The 21442-nt window shown below is 43.3% G+C and overlaps 1 protein-coding gene across 11 annotated transcripts in view; it reads right to left on the bottom strand.

Moving 5' to 3' along the window:
• LOC110740568 overlaps positions 1 to 20898 on the bottom strand; it is a 107735-nt gene extending 86837 nt beyond the window's left edge. For 6 of the 11 annotated variants that reach the window (XR_004178903.1, XR_004178906.1, XR_004178907.1 and 3 more), the window contains exons 1-4: positions 20259 to 20898; positions 7383 to 7505; positions 6562 to 7195; positions 4902 to 5649 (exon numbers count right to left, since the gene is read on the bottom strand). The gene's annotated coding sequence lies outside the window, so the exon portion shown is untranslated. Of the gene's footprint in view, positions 1 to 894; positions 2179 to 4901; positions 6103 to 6561; positions 7196 to 7382; positions 7506 to 20258 lie in introns of those variants that run through there. The other 5 variants (XR_004178905.1, XR_004178904.1, XR_002515374.2 and 2 more) reach the window with 5 other exon arrangements.
• Positions 20899 to 21442: the final 544 nt, after the last annotated feature.

Here is a 21442-nt window from a genome sequence, read left to right as displayed (position 1 = left end):
TAGGGTAAATCTAATCACACCCTCTTCTACTTAAAACTCTACACTGGCTTTCTGTCACTGTCGGGATAAAATTGATGTTTCTTCCTTTAACTCATGAGGGCCTCAATCATCTGGGCTCTGCTGACCTCATCCTTCAACACATTTCCTCTCTTGTACCATAATTTAACTGCATCATTCTTTTTTGCATTTCCCAAACATTCTAGGCTGGTAGCATTCTGTGGTCCTTTGTACTGGCTGATCCATCTGCTTAGAACTTTCTGATTTCCAGTCTTTTCCCCCCAGATGGTTCATTTTTGTCATTCAAGCCACTGCCTTGGAGATGGAAAATCCGTGTGTGAGGGAAGGTCAAGGAAGCATGTCAAGCTGACAGAGAGCCCATGTGGTCCATCCATCCTACCAACAAATCTCTAGGAACTTCTACCATGAGCAAGGCAGTAAAGTGAAATTTGTAAAAGACAAAGAAATTAGTGCACTTCGGTCCCTGCCTGAAGTAGGCCCCTGGGCTACTGAGAACTCAAGTACACATGTAGTACTGTGTGGTAAGTACTACCACATTCAGAGTCTAAGGGAACACAAAAGAAGAATTCCTTCCTCAAGTTCACTCTGGGGCCAAGGACGGCTTTGCAGAGGAGGGGGCAATTGAGCTGGGCATCGATGGCCAAGGAGTTCCCGGGAACCACGTTGAACCTGGGAGAGTAGAACACCTGAAATCCTGTGAAATCCACAAAATTCGTTCCCTGGCTTGTTGCCATTACGATTCCCCAGCTAAACACCCCCGGCTACAAGGTCTGCCAACTATCTGCCTTTTCAAATCATGCCTTTTATCTGAAACAGCTTTGAAGCTCCCTGGGCTTGCTCTCTTCCATTGTTCAAAGGAACTACTGGAAACGCTACCTCTTGGCAGTGAACGGTCACTCTGATCCATCGCCAGTGGGAGGTTCAATTGGTACACCTTTGGAAGAGTAATTTAGAAGACTGTTTCCGAAGTCTTTTTTAAATGACCATACATTTATTGTTCTGAATAATCCTGTTTCTGGAAATCTATCCCAAGGAAATGATCCTAAATTTGGAAAGAAAGATAAAAGCTGTATGTGTAAGTGTTCACTATATGTACTAGTTATATTAAGAGCAAGCTAAATGTTCAATTACAAGCGTATTAACATGTTTAAATGGTTCATGTAGTGGAATATTATTTGACCATCATAAAGGGCACTTTCTTAGAATATGTAAGAGCTCAGAGAAATACTGCTAAAATAATGTTACGTGAAGTAGGATTTCAAGACTTATGGGCAATATGGGCACAACTATACAAGAAAAGTATGCCTATGACAAAGGCTGGGAAATGAATAGGAGGAATGTTACATGCTCCATTACTGCATCTTGGGAGGTGTTTATTGGTGATGTGCAGGAAGCACTGGAACTGTTTTAAAGGATTGGGTTAATGTGCTGTTGAAATCCAAACTGAAAGTGGCTCTTGCACTTGGATTTTAAGTGCCCATGCTACTGATACAGCTTGTCATCCCCTTCTGCCACTGGGACCCCACACAGAGAATACAAGCTTGCCCAGGGCATGAAAAGAGACAGAGACTGAGAAGGAGAGAGAAACATAAACCTAGCAACGCAGACACACAAACACTCTCAACAACAGGGAACTCAGAGGGACGGCACATTAGAGATACACTGAAGAAGCAATATTGTCCATGGAAACCGGCTGATAAAGATTTAACTCCCAAAACAAACTTGGAGCAAGTGCCTACATGATGACTGTCAGGGAACTCGTGCCAGTTAAAAGGTCTGAAAACAAGAGCCAGATCTTCCAACACTCCAGTCTTCCACACTGAGCAATGTGGAACTCTCAGGAGAGTCTGCATAGCATATCCTCAAAGACACAGATGCCAACCAGACCTGAACTTGGATAGGTCTGCCAACCTCACTGGCCAAGAGCTCACACCATTTCTTTAGTGTGGGGAGCTGGAGATCAATAATGGAATCCACTGTTTGGTGTTTGTTTATGCTGTGGATGTTATGACTGAATTTTGTATATCTCCTATTCTGGAAGATTTTTGGTTTAAGTCATTCTGTTATTTTTACCTTTAAAAATAGTAAGCAAGGCCGGGTGCAGTGGTTCATGCCTGTAATCCCTGCACTTTGGGAGGCCAAGGTGGGTGGATCACAAGGTCAGGAGATCGAGGCCAACACGGTGAGACCCCGTCTCTACTAAAAATACAAAAATTAGCTGGGTATGCTGGTGTGCACCTGTAATCCCAGCTACTCGGAAGGCTGAGGCAGGAGAATCACTTGAATCCGGGAGGCGGAGTTTGCAGTGAGCCTAGATTGCACCACTGCACTCCAGCTGGTGACAGGTTGAGACTCTGTGTCAAAAAAAAAAAAAAAAAAGCAAGCAAAACCTTTCTTATTCTAGATAGATATATGTGGATACTTGAAATTATTTTAGTCAAGATTATGTTCTCTAAAGCTGCAAAAACAAACAGAACATAAAAGCAAATCCCCTTGAAGACTGTAGCTTTTTAAATGCTTATTTATAATGGGTGTAATATGTATAAACATATATGTATGCAGGAGAAAAAAGGTGGTTAGAGAAATGTATTTGGGTGTTAACAGTGATTATCTTTGGCTGATTAAACTGAATGATTTGTTTTATTTTGTTTTTCAATGTTTCTGATTTAGACCAATTTTTCTTGATTCTCATGTATTCCTTTCATATTCTCAAAAGGAAACCTACTTCTCACATAGATTCTGCTGCCAGTTAATTGGTAGAATGGGACAAGGGGGTTTATGCTATTCCATATCCCACCACACAGTTTTGCTGGCAGACAATTCTCATCACACAAAAACTGTCCCCCGGCTGCCTACATGCCATTGCTAACACTTTATTTCCTCGTGGTTCCAGCTCTACTTGGATATCAATACGCCTGACTCTACCCCCCACATTGCCCAATGCCTTCAACTCAGAATGTCTATCTTCTACCAGCTCTTTACCAATCCTAGACCTGATCATGGGAAATTTATGAGCCTAGGCCAGCGGTTGGTGACCCAAAATCAATGATTCTGGCTGCTGTTCCTATTGTGACCTCAATCCCTACACCTAGTAACTGGGCCATTCCAGGTATGAGCTATGGTAGATTGATTGTAGTGATGCCCCCAAATAAAGGCCTTCCTGTATCTATGCCCTTTGCAACGGGATACTGAAGTCCCCACCACCCGACCCCACACACACACACACACACACACACACACACACACACACAGAGATCTAAAGATGGTGTCCATTTTTCTTACCTCCTTGAATCTGGGCTGGCTGTGTGAATTACTTTGGCAAACAGAATGTGATAGAAGCCTAGGCCTAAAGAGGATTTGTCCACTTCTGCACACTCTCGCTCTCGCTCGCTCTCTCTCTCTCTCTCCTCTCTCTCTCTCTGTCCCCCACTTCCCTCCCTCTCACACCTCTGTCACACCATGAGAACATGCCCAAGTAGCGTGGGACCACACCCAAACTAGCCTGCTGCAGATGAGAAGACAGCCTACAGCCTACTAAGCTGAAAGAGAGAGCCCTTCCGCAATCCACAGATTTCCTACCAAGCACATAGATGACTGCAGAAACTACATGAGCCCATCTGAAAGCAGAAGAACCTCCCAGGTGACCAGCAAATTCATGGTTGATAATTAATGTTTCTTGTTTTCAACCACAGTTGTAAGGTGATTTGTCACATGGCATTATTGTGTCAATAGATTGTGATACAGAGTTGATACTCCAGTTCCAATGATTATCTTTTCTCCCAAATCATCTAAATCTCTGTCCAGACTGCAGGTCCATGCCCCAGTATCCAGAGAAACTTGAGTCTTGCCATGGCCCTAGAGTGCCTTCTGCTTTGGCCCCAGGGTCTGCCTGGCCAGATCCTTTCCTAGCCCCTCTTATCAAGACTTTCCAGACATAGTTCCTCTTTGGGCCACTGCCACCAAGCTCCATGTGACCTTGATAGTGACCATTAACCTCATTCACTGTGCATAGAGCCCATCCCACAGTCTATGAACACGGATATACACGAAATGCTTAGTGATAAGCACTACATGCAGAGTGATAAGAGCAATTGGGACAATGAGGACACCCATGGTTATTAACCACACATTCTGTGCCAGACACCATAGTCAATGCTTCTGCTTATCTCATTAGTACAATGTCTCTAGTAGTAGATGTTATTATCCCCGTTGTGATGAGAATATTGAAGTTCAAAGAGTTTGAGTAACTTGTTCAGGATTGCACAGTTAATAACTGGTACAAGTGTGATTTAAAAGCATGTTTGATTCAAAAACTGCTCTTTTCACAGTTGCCACGAGTATCAGTTAGCTATTGCTGAGAAAAAGTCCACCACAAAACCTCAACATCTATTTGTCACTGGTCTGGGGGATCAGCTGGAGTTTGGCTGATCTCAGCTGGGGTCCCTCATCCACCTGTGGCCAGTGGAGGTAGGAGGAGCAGTGGATCACCTCTAGACCTGACTCTAGAATATCCTGGTAGAAGCAACCTAGCTGGGATATAGCTCAGCTGTACATCCACAGAGGAGGATCTCGCTCATCCTTCTACCTTTGGGGGCCAGCAGGCTAGCCCAGGCATGCTTTTCTCCTACCAATGGCAGCAGCACAAAGGAGCAGAAAGACACACAAAGGCTCTTGAGGCTTGAACTCAGGGCTGGCACACCATCACTTTGTCTTTTTCTATTAGCCAAAGTGAGTCACATGACAGAGCCCCAAATCAAAGGGTTGAGAACCACACCTACCTATAGCGGGAGAGCCCTGCTAAGTTACATTGCAGAGGCACGGATGCAGGGAAGGGTGAAGAATTGGGCCTAGTAATTAAACTTAGATATCATGTCCCCTTATACCTGTGAGATGGTGGCAAATGTGAATCCCGCAAAGCAATGTCTTGTGTCAGGTTCCAGGTTCAACTTGTAGTTCTGCCACCTTTTAGTTGCATAGACTTAGTAGAATTATGAACTTCTCTGTATTTCGGTGACCTCATCAATAAAATAAGAATAATTAAGTCAACCTCTTAGCATTGTTTATGAAGATTAAATATAAAGTACTTTGTTTATATATGTTATATGTACAGGTAACATGATTTCTTACGTAGAAAATTCCAAAGAATCAACAGGAACATTCCTGGAACTAGTAGGTAATTATAGAATAATTGCAGAATACAAAGTTAATATACAAAAGTCAACTGCTTTTCTATAAAGTAGCAATGAACAATTAGAATCTAAAACTGAAACACACATAGCACTTAGTAAATGTGAGCTATTATTACATAAAGAGGTTATAGGCTCAGAGAGCAGGGTGCTTCCTCTTCTGTTCTTCCTTTCATTTGTCTCAATCTAAACCTCTTTAGGCCAGTTTCAGCCTCTAGCACTCAACATGGGTGTATAATCTCAAAGCACACCGATGAGTATTCTTGGTTACTGACTTCATTTTCCTCACGGAAAGCTGAACTCTGGAGGATATCTGGGCCTTATACAAGGTAACAAAGTAAGCATCATCATAACCATCATCATCATCATCATTATCACCATCATAACCCCGGTCTTCAGGTTCTTGGTCTCCAGGCTCTTACCCAGCCAGTGAGCCATGCTGCTCCTTTAAATAAAAAGAGAGGTTTGGAAGAGAAGATGAAGAGAAATCCTTGGGAAATTTGAGAGAAATGAGTAAAGAAAAAGAAAATAACATCCTTTTACCAGAGTTTTCCTTCTCAACCCTAACTTGGAGTTGCTGTTTGCTCTGGAGTAGAGCTCTAGACAGGCTGGGAGATTTGGATCTCCTTTGCAGTATTTCTCAAAAGTAGCTGTGCAAACCCAGGCAAGTCATTCTGCCTCTTCGGGTGTCAGTTTCCTCCCTTGAAAATTGAAAATGATGTCTCTCTGTCTGTCTTATCAGTGATAAGGAAAATCAGATGAAATGATGGATGCAAAGGAGCTGTTCAAACTTAAAACATAGCATGGGCTGGGCACGGTGGCTCATGCCTGTAATCCCAGCACTTTGAGAGGCCGAGGCGGGCAGATCATGAGGTCAGGAGTTTGAGACCAGCCTGGCCAATATGGTGAAACCCCGTCTCTACTAAAATACAAAAATTAGCCAGGTGAGGTGGCACACGCCTGTAGTCCCAGCTACTCGGGAGGCTGAGGCAGAAGAATCACTTGAACCTGGGAGGCGGAGGTTGCAGTAAGCTGAGATCACGTCACTGCAGTCCAGCCTGGGTGACAGAGCAAGACTCTGTTTCAAATAAACAAATAAACAAATAAACCATAGCATGAATGTGACCATACGAAAAAAAGGAAAAAAATGGAAAAAAAAAAAATCTCCAATGAGGTTGTGACCTAGTCCTTTGCAAAGACATTGAAATTTGGTGTCCTGGTGGCTTTCTACATTGTTCCTAGGGAGTAAAGAACATGTCATCTACACACATACCCTTAAGGGCTCATTAATTGCACTGCTGGGTAGAAACACATACATATACATGAAAATCTATCACTGATGGTGCTCTAATAATACCTGGGTTTTGCAGCTCAGTAGAAGTCCAAAGCAGAGAGTTGCAGGTACCTAGTGGTCCAATGGAGTGATTGTGCCCCAAGGCTTTGAAGCCAAGAAGAACTGGGTTCAAATCATTGACTTAAAGTCTGATGCTCCAATGCATTGCTAGAAAAAAAGAGGGCAGGGGATGATAATATCAACCTCATGGGGCCATTGTGCCCTATCAATATATATAAATATTTAAAATGAGATAATGTCTACAAATCTCATTGATTGAGAAACAGAAGAGGAAGAGTGATAATTTAAATGCCGATCCCTTGGTGTGTGTTACCTCCCTGGAATCCTTATAGGGTTCCTGCATTGTGGTATCAGTCTCCTTCAAAGTTTCCAGATCCTTGTGTGTCTCATGCTAACACCTCTACAAATAGATGGACCAAGGCTGTTAAAATGCTGCCACAGATCAGTGGGCTCATGGAAGGAGCCAGGAAAGGCTGAGGAAGGGAGCAGCTCATACGATCATGGCACCCAACAGTTGAGCAGCAAAGGCTGCGGAAAGAATAAGTGGAGATATTCTGAATCTTCAGCTCCCGGAGTCCCTCCAGATTTGCTTAGAGACTCACTCCATTCTATGGACCACAGGCACCTGGAGCACTTTCTGTGACAAAAGAAAACAAACAGGAGGATAAGCAAGAAGTTCAATTTTAGGTTATTACAGAAGATTATCGCAAACAAATAGACCTAGGTCTAAATCTCAGCATGCAATTTACTAGCTGGATGGACTTAGGTGGGACCCATGACCTCACTGATCCTCTTATCTATAAAACAAGAATAATCAAACCTACCATAGGATTGTGCCGAGGATTAAAGTACATGCCACTTGTAAAACATCTAATCCAAAGCTGGTGCTTAATATATGTTAGCTCTTTCTTCTCCTCTTTCTTCTTACTTCTTGCATGTAGAATAAACTATCAAATTAAATATATTTACATTAACGGTAACATCCAAACAATAGAATTCAAAAGGAAAGTAGGGTAGAGGAAAAATTCACAGTATCCATTCCTTAGAACTTCAGTCCTTATTTTAAAAATAGATTATTACAAACCAATGGGTACTTTGACAAAATAGTGTCTAATTCTACCCATTTTGAAGATCAGAGGATGTAGAACTGACGCCCAGAAAAATCAAATTGCTTGTACAAAGTCACACAGAGAGTTACAGGTGGACCTTGTATTAGAACCCAGTGTATTAATCAGCTACTGCTGCATAACAAACATCCATCAATCTCAGCAATGTAAAACCTCCATTATGGATTCCCAGGCATCTACCTGTGAATTAGCTGGGCCATGATGGCCAAGATACTCTTCTCAGGGCAAGAGCCCCAAGACAGCTCTACTGCCAAAGCACATTTCAAGCCTTTTCTTACATCATCTACTAACTTCCCATTGCCCAAAGCAAATCACAAGGGCAAGCCCCTCAGTAATGGGGTCAGGGAGTATGCCACATTCAGGGAGGATGACTCAGCCCAGAGTGTTCTCGTGGGAGTGGTGGGAGATAGAGAGAGAACATACATGTCTGCAGTACAGGCAGGTAACATGCAATGGTGAAGTGGGCCAAGATGAAAGGCAATAAGGAGAGGTAGGGCATGTGGAACTGTGAGACCACGCCTTCACCTCCAGCTGATTGTTGCTAGATCGTATCTTTCAAGAGATGCTGACATGCAGATCTCTATAAAGAAAGCTTCCTCCATCTTAAATAAATGAGCAGGACAACAGAACAAGCTGACGGGCCACATTTCCTCAAGCCCTGCTCTTCACCACACTACCTGTCCCTAAGGTTCCCGTTGGTCTTTCTGTGACTGAGGATCTCAGTGTGAGTCCCCGGAAATATTCACAAGAGTCAGATCATGACAACAGGTGAAATGGCAGCCTTGCCACGTCCTGAGTTGACAGTACGTAGCAGGTGTCCTAAGATTACGTGGAAGCTGAGTGGTTTTAGGGAAGTAGGGGAAGGAGAAGTCTTATAAATTTAATTCTTAGTGGCAAGTGCCTTTCTTTCATCAGGGCTCCAAGCTACAGCAATTTGCACAAGGAGCAATCTGCACATTTTCATCCCGTCTATCTTCCCAGGTTATTAAATAGTTCTTGTCTAAGTTAAGTCAACAAAGCTTTTCCAACATCTGGAATTTTTAATATCTGAGGCTGTTTTGGGGAACTTCATTGTATTCTTCTGCTGACAAATAAGAAAATAATAACAATAAGATGACGATTATGATGATAAGAATAATAGAATAATAATGAGTCACCATATAATGAACCCTTGCTCTATGCCAGGCACTGTTATAAGCTCCTTATATGTACTAAGATACTGGATTCTGGATTTTAATTATCCTATAATATAAATACTGTTTTCCATTTTACAGAATAAGAAACTGAGACACAGACAGGGGAAATAATCTGACTAATATTATTCAGTAAGTAAAGACATTCATTTTTCCCAATAAAAAACTCTTACCAAGCAAGTGACCCAGCCTTCAGAAAAAATCTGATAACATCCAAAATTGCCTTTATGAGTCACAAAGACAGTTATTTATTAAATCTCTACTCTATGGTCAACATATTTTATTGAATTCTCACAATAGCACCATGGGGTGTACCTAATCCCCATTTTCTCCATAGGAAATTAAGTCTCAGAGATTTCCAATCATTTCCCCCACTATCTAGATATAATTTGGAAGAAGAGCCTTTGAAACCCACATTTGTCTGGCTCCACTGGATGACAGCGCCTCCAATTTAGAAATGAGGCTATGATATTATGATATCTGTATATGTTGGTTTCTGCCCACAGTTCCTGGCTCATAACTCACAGCCTTTTGTTATGATGTTGGGATGCTTTAGGCCCCAGAAGCAGGCCTCAGAAAACAGAATCTCTCTCTCTTTCTCTGACCTTCCCCTGCCCGCCTTTCACCAGACCAAAGCAAGACTCCAATCTTCCCGTGCCTTTCTGATTGAGACCCTCACTCCACAGAGGATCCTGCCTCACACCCTAGAGGGGAGAATGCTGCAGAGAGGCCCAACATATTTTGACACAATTGTCCATGCTTCAATCACGCTTGTGCAAAGTAGTCTCCATAAAGGGCCCAAGAGGACAAGTTCGGGAAGGTTTTAGATAGCTAAACACATGGAGGTTCCTGGAGGGTGGCCCGCCAGAGAGGGCACGGAAACTCTTCCCCCATACCTCACCCTATGCATCTCTTATCTGTATCCTTTGTAATGTCCTTTATAATAAACAAGTAAATAAGTGTTTCCCTGAGTTTTGCGAGCAACTACAGCAAATTAATTGAACCCAAAGAGGGAGTCGTGGGAACCCCAACTTGAAGCTTGCTGGTCAGACGTTTGGAGACCTGGACTTGTGACTGGTGTCTGAAGCAGGCGGAGGGCAGGGGAGCAGTCTGGTGGGACTGAGTCTTCACCCTGTGAGATCTGACGCTGTCTCCAAGTAGACAGAAGAGGTCAGATAAGAGATCTGAAAATGAAAAGATCGCATCTGCTCTGACAAGAGGGGATATGGGATGGTTTTGCCTGGGCTCTAAATCCTAAAAGTATTTTAACCAATCAACCCTTAGATACAGGGTGTCCTTAGAGGACACCTACCTGGTGTCTGCTGCAGAATTGATTGCTTATTTGTTGGTGGGGAGAAACCCTTCACATTTGGTCGAAGAAGTCTTTTGTCTGTATTAATTGTTGTGTTGAGTAAGAGAATAGACAAACACACTTTGAGTTTATGGGTTTTTTCACTCACAGAGGTTCACAAATTCTTACTTACCTTCCGTCCTAGGCCTTCACTGCCATCAAAGTTCCAGACTCATCACAGCCTCCTCTGAGCCTAAGCCAGAAATCCTGAAAGTCATGGTCCTGCCATAACCATGATAAAAGGTCATGGCCTTTTTATCTCACCAAGTGTGGTGCCTGATCCGTCTCGTGCTGGGAGAAGGCTATGACCAGGACTGCTCTCTGCCCTCTTGTTCTCTTGCCATCCTCAACTTCTCTTCAACAACTCACATCCAACTTGCCTTTTAATACTGCAATAAGGTCCATCTCATAAAATCATGGGCTTGTAGAAACTTTGGTAGCACAATGAAACTTAGAGATGATCTAGTCTACCCTCTTAGTTTATCAGAGAAATTATGAGGCTTCCTGAAAACATCAGCCCACACTGACCTCTAACCCTCCACACTCTCTCTGTGTGGATTTTATTGTTGTTGTTGTTGATACCACGCATATGAGCACTATATATTTGTCTTATATTTTCTCTGATGATCTTTTGTGTATCTTTCTCACAACGACAACATCCAACAATCAGACCTTCAAGCCAGAGGAGCCCTTAAAACTTCACTGGGCAGAGCACCTTCATTTTTCTGCTGAAGAGTTGAGTAGAAAGAAGGACCAGGACCCACCCAAATCTCACCACCTCCAGCACTGGAGGAGCACAGACCCCTGAATTTTAAGACCAGCCCCCTTGTACTCTACCAAAAGTAGGTGGCAACTTCCATTGGCTTTACTTCCTAGAGTTGTCCAATAAAGAGCAGCTGAATAGAGTGGAGAGATCATACACATTCAAGGTGACCAAACCAGCTCTGAAACCAACAGGCCCAGCAATGAATGCTTAGAGGCAAGAGAGACTGTATAGAATAATATATAGGTGCAGAGTGAATACACTAAAAATAATAATAGCTAAAATGTATTGAGTCCTCAGCAGTTGGCATGTATCAACTGCTTTAATCCTCACAATAATCTATGAAGGAGGTTGATATAATTTGGCTGTGTCCCCACCCAAATCTTATCTTGAACTGTAGCTCCCATAATTCCCACGTGTTGTGGGAGGGACCTGGTGGGAAATAATTGAATCACAAGGGCTATTTCCCCCATACTGTTCTCATGGTAGTGGATAAACCTCACGAGATCTGATGGTTTTATAAGGGGTTTCCCCCTTTCATTTGGCTCTCATTCTCTTTGCCTGCCATCATGTAAGACATGCTTTTGCTTCTTCTTTGACTTCTGTTATGATTGTGAGGCCTCCCCAGACATGTGGAATTGTGAGTCCATTAAACCTCTTTCCTTTATAAATTACCCAGCCGTGGGTATGGCTTTATTAGCAGCATGAGAATGAACTAATACAGAAGTATTATTATTATCCCTATTTTACAGGTGAAAAAACCAAAGCACACGGAGATAAAATACCCAAAGTCACACAGCCAAAAAGTGGCAGAGCCAGGACTCAAACCCAGCCCATCTGGGTGCAGAGCGTGTGCCCACAATCCTTGCACCATAGCCTCTTGATTAATGCTTCTCCTCTCACTGTTAGCTCCTTGAGAGCACAGGCACTGTTTTGTTCACTACTTTATCCCCAGCACACAGCAAGGCAGCCAGAATTGAAAACTTATTGACCTAAATCAAACTGAACTGAAAAGTCTTTTATCACATGGCCAGGAGAAAGGTGCCATTGTCCACTTATTAATAGGGTGATCCAAAGAAAGTAGCTTGATCTCAACTCCTCAGTATATATAAATGGGGACGGTAGTACCTACATCATTGCATTAACTCCAGTTGTATTTAAGACAATATTTATAAAGTGCCCGGAACACGGTAAGTGGTCAACAGTGGTAACTGGTATTATTAATGGTGGCAGGGAAAGCAAGACAAGAAAATAAACCCCACTGGTGCTGGGACTATGTATGTGCTCAGAAGAGGTCAGATCAGAGATCTGGAAATGAAGAGATCACATCTGCTCTGAAAGAGGGGAAATGGGATGGTTTTGCCTGGGCCCTAAATCCAAAACAACCATTTTAACTAATCAACCCTTAGATACAAACTCTCACATGAATCTCAGAGTCCACCTAATTTATATAGGGAGTAGCCATGCTCTGAAATCCAAAGACATCTAGACCCAAGGCCTGACTCTATCAAAGACTTGCTCTGTGACCTTGGACAAGTCACTCAGCCTCTCTGGGCCCCAATTTCCTCATCCATAAAATAAGGCATTTGAACTAAATGATCTCTAGGCCTCTTTCCAGTTTTACTTAATAATCATGCTAAACGACTGGAAACAAAATGTCTTTCAGCCCATCTGTCTCCTTGGTGGAAGAACCAACACACGACTTTATGAGTCAGGGCTTGGGAGCAAGCTCTAAATGGAGATGACAGCTTTGGGGAGGTTTTTGTTTATTGTGACAGTAACTCACAGTTACATGGTGTTTTACCATTCACGGCACCATTTTCTGTAGATTCTCATTTCATCTGCTCCACAGCCCCATGAATCTGATCATCCTCACTCTGTAGAAGAGGAAGCTCATTCTGAGAGTAGATCAGGAATTTGTTCAGCTGCAAGTAACAGCTGGCCTGATCCATGTGGTTTAAGAAAAGAAGAGTTTATTTTTATCTAGAATTAGGCAGGGATGGGCCAGGCAATGGCGGCAGGGCTGGTGTCTCTGGTTCTCTTGCACTTTCTTTTTAATCATAAAACGACCCAGACATTACATCCATGGTCAAGGCAGAAGGCAGTGAATGAATGAACTAGTGACAACAGCCTCCCTTCCCAGGAAGCAAGACTTCCTCAAACACCTCCTAGCATCCTCTTTGCTCATATTTTATCAGCTCACACTATCACAGCTTTGGCCCTAGTTGCAAGACAATCTGCCATGGTTCTTTTACCTGCCTGTGTTAGTTTGCTAGGGCTGCCATAGACAACAAAATATCACAGACACGGTTGCCTACACAACAGACATGTGTTGTCTCACAGCTCTAGAGCCTGGGAAGTCCAAGATCAAGATATCAGTAGAGCTGCTTCGATCTGAGAGCTGTGAAGGAAACCTCTGTTACAGGCCTTGCTCCTTAGCTTGTAGATGATCACCATCTCTCTGTTTCTTTTCACTTCATCTTCTCTCTCTGCATGTCTCTGTGTCCAACCTTCCCCTTTTCCAAGGACAGGAGTCATACTGGAATAGGCTTCATGCTAATAACCTAATCTTAACTTGATTACCTCTGTAAAGACTCTCTCCAAATAAACTCACATGCTGAGGAACATCAACATATGAATTTGAAGGGGAGGGGAGCACAGTTCAACCCTCTGTAGTGGAGGCAGGTAGGCAGTAGGATATATTGGCCAATAAACAGTATCTGTCTTCAAGGGTTAAGAAATTTGCTCAAAACTAATAAACAGCAAAACTGAGACTTGAATTCAGTTCTTGACTAGAAGTTTAGGGCTCCTTCTACTAAGACCTCCTACCTCTCGTTTAGCATCTCATTAACAGGAGACAGTAGTTCATAATGGTGCAGAGAACACACTCTGGATTCAGATTCCCTGGGTTAAAATCTACACTCACTGTACGACCTTAAGTAAGCTACCTAACCCCTCTGGCTTCAATGAAAGGGGAGACTCATTCATGATTTAACAAATAAGGATTGAGTTTCTTGTCTGGCACTGTTCTCAGTGCTGACAGTAACCACAATAGAAATAAAAGCACCTATTGAATAGTGTTATATTAATTGGATGAGACAATTCATGTGAATAAAATATTTAGTTCTACAGTATTAGTAGAACTAACACTACTTATACTAGTGGTATATAGCACATAGCAGGCATTCAAGAAATGTTATCATTATCATCACAGTAATTGTCATTAGCCAGTCTTCCTCTCTCCTTTTTCTGGGATTTCTGAGATTGTACTTTACACTCTGGTCACTGCATATATCCAGACAATGGATGTAGGTCAGCCGTGAACACTAATGCTGGTGGGCACAAAACCACAGTGTGCAAGATACCCTGGAAGCTGCCTAATGCTCCACCGTGAGATGTGTGTTTACTGGCCCAGAAGTCTGGAGAAGGAAATCACTTTCCCCTTGATGCCCAGCAGAGCAGAATGATGGAGGGGCCGAGACCAGTAGCCTCCAGCAATCAAAAGACGATGGGGCTATCACTGCAAGTTTGGCGGTCATGGGGAAAGTGAGCCAGAGAGAGAAGACAGAACTTGAGACTCTCTGGAAAGACAGTAATGGAAAATAAATGATTCATTTCAAAACACTGGGTCCAGAATATGATGTTTCAACTGGGACACTTAGGGTCTGTATCAAAGGAGGAAAGGTGGGACTGAATGATAATGACCTTGGAAAGAAAGGAGGAAGGGAGCTAATACTTAGCATCATTCTACTACGTGTCAGACACTATATACCACATCTCCTGAATCCCCATGACAACCGAGAGAGGCAAAATGGTATAACAGATAAGAGGGAAAGTTATGAGAACTGTCAGATAAAACCCAAATATGAGTTCCAGCTTGGCTATTTACCAGTAAATACTGTGCTCTCCCTGGAAAATTGCTTAACCTTTCCGAATTGGTTTTCTTATTTGTTAAGAATGGTAATGACCAACACACATCATACATTTTAAAAATGAAGGTACATGCTTAATAAAGAGTAGTTCCTGCTTTTATTATTATTTGTTCTTTTTCCTATTACTACTGCTACCATCTAACTAGTAAGTGGATTTTTGTGCCAAAATTCTGAATATTCCTGACATTCTGCTAGAAAGCATCTTGGCTATTTGCATAGGATGATCCATCCTTTACTTCTGAACATATAGAATAGGCGAGTGAATTCTAAGAGCACTTAAGCCATTTTGTTCCAAGAAGATAATTTATATAAGTTATAGCAAGCAATTTGGAGGGGAAAAAAAATCAGAATAAAGGAAGCCCTGCCTCTCAGGGCACCTAAATGATGAAGCCAAGGTGGAACTGGTCATCTGGACTGTCAATCATTTTGGGTATAAAGGAGGAGGTGGAGCTGCTAAAAATCAGAGAAGTTTTGGTCCTCCCCTGACTTTCTCAGCCCCGCCTATCCTAGTCCCTGCTCTCACCACCCACCTAAGGTGGGGAGAGGCCCCCAGATCTGTTGAGATGAAGAAGACTTCACCAGCAGAGGGCTGATAATATTAGATTTTTACTTAATAGAATCTTGAATGAAAAACAAAGAGTTTATTTTAAACACTTTATAATAAATGTCTGTCTCTTGACATTCCAAACCTTTTACTGAGTATCCTTTGAAAATAATAAATTTTGTGACTGGCAGGGAGAATTTTTGGCCAAAAACACTCCTGACACATAATTCTCCTCATTCTCCACAAAAGGAGATGGGGCACAGAGGATGCAGACGATGTGCCAGTTTGTGGTAGGGCTGGCTTTTGAGGTCACATCTGTCCATCCCCAAAGCTCATGTTTTATTACACCTCACTCATTTCTTTTCTTTACACAGACAACCTGTGCATTCAGTAGCCTCAGGGCCTAGGACTTGTGTCTCAGCCTTGAAAAATAGGTCTTACCTAGCACGCAGGAATAATAATAATGGCTAACTTGCAAATGAAAACCTCCCAAATGCTATGCTAATTTTTAATGAGCATTATTTAATGTTGACAACTCTTTGATGTGGGAACTGTTATCATCTCTAGTCTATAGAGGAATCTGAAATTAACCTGCCAAGTCATACAATTGTGACTACTAAGCAGAGACAGGACTTGAGCCACAGCAGAGTATCATGGATGGGGACCCAGGCTCCTAACCAGCACACGCTGCCGCCTATGGTCATAATGTACCTACATAGTGCTGGGAAAGGCTGTTTATGGAGAAGATGGACAGGACCTGTCTCCCTGAGACTTGTCAACAGTGACTCGCTCTAACAAACATCAGTAAAAATAGTGTAGTTATTACTGATGAGCACGCCTTCTCTACCAGAGAGTGCATCCCCAAAGCAGGAGAGACCATGAAAGGGAATGAGTTGGGGAAGGAAGAGCCACATGAGATATGCTAGCTACTGAACTAGCCACCATCGGGAACAACAAATTCCTCCATCTTGCAGGCCCATCCTTTACAAATGCATCTCAGGATGCTTTACCAGGAGGTGGGAAAGGAGTTGGGAAGAAGAATTTATGCCTTGACTCCTACATCCCAATGGGTTAAGAGTTCATCCTGGGGTGAAGTGGGTAGAGAAAAACAACACCTCCAAGTCTCAAGGTGCCTGACGCTTCAGCTTCAACAGGGAAACTCTAGGGCTTGATGCAAGACGCTCGCACCACTGGACATAGGAGAGACATGGTCAGGTTGAGCCAGCATGCAGCTGGTCAAAATCCATATAGCGTAAATAGCCACAGCCCAATGCAAAGTGAAAATGCAGGGCTCCTTTTTCAAAAATGATAACAAATTTCAAAACGGCTCTGGCAGAGCATTCAACCAAGTGTGGAGCCCTTCAAAGCCAGGGCCCTGTCCAACTGCACTGGCCACGTAGCCATGAAGCAGGCTCTGCCACACACAGTTGATCACCACAGGGGCAACTGGGGCCAGAACAAAAAGCCCTGAAGACAGGTGGACAAGTAAGGCTGAGAGCACTTGAAGTGGCTTCTGAAATGGACTCAAGGCAAGGCTTGATGAAAGGGTGAGAGGAGACAAACTTAGGGGATAGGGTGGGGCTAGAATGTGCTGGGACTTGGAGAAATCGGTTTCCTTCATGTACACAGATCATCTACAGAAGTTAGCACCTGTGAGAGCAGCCTCTAGGTTGCATGTGTTATGTAAAAGGTTAGCAGTCCAGGTAGTAAGAGTAGAGATTACCAAACGAGAACTAGATTAGCTAGGAAAGGCCTCAGGGAGGCCATTAGATGCTACTTGGAGACAGAAGAAGTGGGAAAAAGAAAGCAGGGGTCATTCCCATTAGTTATTCCCAAGTACCAGGTAAAATCTGGTGCCCCTAGTTGGTAGCAGACACCTCTGTGCCCATAGAAGTTAACAAGTAAAAGCGTTGCCTGGGTGCAATAGACAAGGAGGATGGCTCTCATTTACAGCTGGGACTGGAATATCTCTAAAGTAGGAGTATCGTTTCCTACTGGAGTACTCTTTCTCCATTATCCAGCTGGGCAAGGCTCTCTTGCCCTCCCACCCCTCCTCCGCCTCCACCCACTTGGTAGCAGGCAGCAGCAACCTTATTATGTGATTGTACAAGGACTCAGCCATGGACTACTTGTTCTTTGATTTTTCATAGCCAGGCAACTTTTTATCTTTGAAGGGTTGGTTCTCATTATTCATTCTCCTATTTCCAAACTTGGATCAGCCCCTAAGATGTGATATTCAACACTATCACCCTAATAAGATTCTGAAGATCCCTCCAGCATGTGTTAGGGTCTTCTGGGCCCACCCCAAGCCGTGATATCTTTAATTCATCCCCATCATTCTTGGACGAGGTCCTAATACCCCTTCTCCACATCACAGCTCCTCTGAAGCTCGCCCTAGTCTCATGAATGGGAACTAGCTCTCTGTAGTTCAATAAAAGTAGGGCCCTCATATTCAGGGTCAGGCCTTAGCCGTTCCCAAAAGAAGACAGTCACATAGTTCTAATCCCCTCCGTCTCTATAATTCTATAATTTAGATTTAGGTTATATGCAAACTTGGAATCCTGAGGCCCAGTCAAGACCACCAGGTTGCTGTGACAAACTGGACCCTGGAATCATGAGGCAGGTGAGAGCCTTGTGGTTCCCAATCCACAGCCCTTCTAGTAGTCGGTGTGCTGTACCTGGGCACACACTCAAGTTTGTCTGGGTTTCCTGCATCATATGCCAATGCCTCTTAAAATCTGGGGCTCACCTCAGACCTTTTATAGGGGCCTCATGTCATTTCCAGTGTTTGTGGGTTTCCTCCTTTCTGGTACCAGACCTGCCTGTCCCACTGTAATAGAATACTCACCACTAATTTCCACCAAAGCCCGCGTGGTTCTCATAAGGTCAGCCTCCGCCTGTTATCCCCACCGCTCATTGCAGCCCATCTGTTTGGCTACTTCAACAAGCCCTACTGCCAAAATTGGGTCTGAGATAGATACAGACCCTATGCCTGGACTTCCCAGCTGTCTTTTCTGGAGCCAGCCTCTGTGGCTGGGCCAATTTCCCCAGCTACTACCATACCTGGCCCCAGCTTGCTCCCCCTGCTTGTAGAGCCTGTGCTGCCAAGACCCCAGCATGCCAATTTCCAAGCCCATCTAAGCACCTTTCTTCCTGGAATACTTTATTAATCATGTCCAACACCAACCACAGAAATCCAGGAGAGAGAGAATTAATGGGAGCAGGAACTCCACCAGCATCGCCAGCTGTGGATGTTATTTGGCTTCATTCATTTATTCATATTTTAAAAATATTTATTGGCCAAGCTCCCCATGCCAGACACTAGAAAACAGCAGTAAACAAGAGGGAGAGGTTCTGTCTTCATCATGCTTGGAATCTAGTAGGTAGAACAGACTTTAAACGGAGTCACACAAGGAAATACACAGCGATTACATTTGTGGTGGATGCTAGCAAAAACTGCATAACCCTGGATTGTAAAACACAGAAGGATCCATTGCTGACTAGCCCTCCATTATCCTCAACTGACATCACAAGATTTAAACTGAAATTCTCCCTAATTCACAAATTCTTCGGCATTATTTCCAATCGTCCTTAACTTTGGTACAGGCATAATTTTATGATTCAAATAAAAATAAAAAGCAAACTACAACCTTCTGATTACTGCCATCAGCTCTAATAATAGCTTCGAGCTCCTTGAAAAGAGGGAGGGGGGAACAGAAGAAAACTCTCTGGATAGATAAATGCCAAGCATTGTTTGATTATTGTAGTTCACATTACAGAGGCAAGGAAAGGAGCCCGGAAGCAGAAGTCAGGCACCTTTGGGATTTCACAGGCTGGAGACCCCATGCATTTTTCTAATTTGAATAGGATAAGCCTCAGAGGCCCTTAATGCAAGATGGGTTTTGAGTGTTTCCAAGCTTCCTGAGAAAGATAAAGCCCGCCTTCTTCATCAGAATTATTCAACTGTGGTGTAACTGCTTAGCAAGGGAATGGGGAGGGCTTGCAGGACTCCTGTAGCTCCTCCTACCCACCCTGAAGACTTCTTTGTGGCTAATACTACCCTGAGCACACCCCCCTTTCTTTCTTGGCCTCTCCACATCTTATCTTCCCAAGACCGGCTCCTCATGCCTCAAACCCCACACTGCAGACAACTCCCTTTCCTCAACCCTCCTGCAGAAGCATCTCTTCTCCATTCCCCTACTCATGAATTCCAATTTTCTCAATGAGACCTACTCCTGGTAGAGGCCAGGAAAGCAATCAATCCCAGGAAACTAATTTGAGCTATTGACATACCCCAAGGCTGTTTTCTTTTTGAAAAGGAGTGTTGCCTGAGCTGAGGTCTCAGCTTTGCCACTTATTATGTGTGAACTTAAGCAAGTCTCCTGGCCTTAGTAGCTGCAGGTTACTCATCAGTAAAACAGAGATATTAACAACCATACCATGAGGTAATATAGTCCAGTGGCTAAAAGTCTAGCTTCCCAAGTTTGAATACCAGCTCTGCCACTCCCTAGCTGTGAGATCTCAGGAAGATTACTAAAACTCTTCCTACCTTAATTTCCTCATCAGTAAAATGAGGATAGCAATAATATCTACTTCAGAGAGTTTTATGAGGACTTAATGATACGTAAATATATAAAGCTCTTGGGCCAGTGCTTATGCTTTAAGCATTATACAAGGGTTTGCTATTCATAATAATGGTATTATTATTACATGCACTGAAGGATGAATGTGCTACCCAAACGTGGGAACAGATGGGACAATGCTCTTTGTACTCCAAGGGCAGTACTTACTTCAAGAGAGATCTCAGAACCTCAGTTCAGTGTATGGATGTCCTAGGAGGAAGGGAGCAAGACAACTGAAAGAAAAAAAATTGTAGTCAGAGACAGATCAGCAGAGGTCAGAGATGGAACTGACTCTACGCTTCTTGAGGGCAGGACTGTGTCTATGCTATGGTCTAATGTTTGTGCCCCCTTCCCCAAATTCATATGTTGAAATCTTAACCCCCAAGGTGATGATATTAGGAGATGGGGTTTGGGGGAGGTGATTAGGTCATGAGAGTAGAGCCCTCATGAACAGGATTAGTGTCCTCATAAGAGACCTTGCCCCTTCTACCCTGTGAGGACACAGCTAGAAGGCACCATCTACAAACCAGAAAGCAGGCCTTCACCAGACATTGAATCTGTTGGTGCCATGATCTTGGACTTGCCAGTCTCTGAAACTGTGAGAAAAAAAAAATTGTTGTTTATAAGTCAACTGGTCTAGGGCAATCTATTGTAACAGCTTGAATAGACTAAGACAGTCTATTTTTACCTCTATTCAATCCACAAAGCCCAGTGTAGGGCCTGGCATATAGTTAATAGATATGGAAGGAAGGAAGGGAAAGAAGAAGAGAAAGTAACAAAGAGGAAAGGAGGGAGGAAAGGGAGGGAAAGGGAGGGAGGGAGAGAAGGAGGGAAGGAGGGAGGGAGGGAGTCATCATTCATGGTTTGGTGATGGGAGTGCGCAGTCGAAGAAGGCAGATCACTGGACATGAGAAAGCCAGTGAAATAGGAGAAGAAAGTACTCGTGAAAGGAAAATAAATCTTGGGGCCCAAAATCACTAAGCTAAAGGGAAAAGTTAAGCTGGAACCTGCTGGGGCAAACCTTCCTTCCATTCTATTCAAAGTCACCCTTCTGCTCACTGAGATTAATGCATAACCAATTGCCTCCTTTGGAAAAGCTAATCAGAAACTCAAGAAAATGCAACCACTTGTCTCTTATCCACCTATGACCTGGAAGCCCTCTCCCCACTTCCAGTTGTCCTGCCTTTTCCGGACCAAACCAACGTTCATCTTACATATGTTGATTGATGTCTCCTGTCTCCCTAAAATGTATAAAGCTAAATGTGCTCTGACCACATTGAGTACATGTCGTCAGGACCTCCTGAGGCTATGTCATGGGCGCACGTCCTCAACCTTGGCAAAACAAACTTTTC

Source organism: Papio anubis, chromosome 16, assembly GCF_008728515.1.
Source record: "Papio anubis isolate 15944 chromosome 16, Panubis1.0, whole genome shotgun sequence".
NCBI classification, from domain to species: Eukaryota; Metazoa; Chordata; class Mammalia; order Primates; family Cercopithecidae; genus Papio; species Papio anubis.
This window is presented reverse-complemented; position numbering and strand designations above follow the sequence as displayed.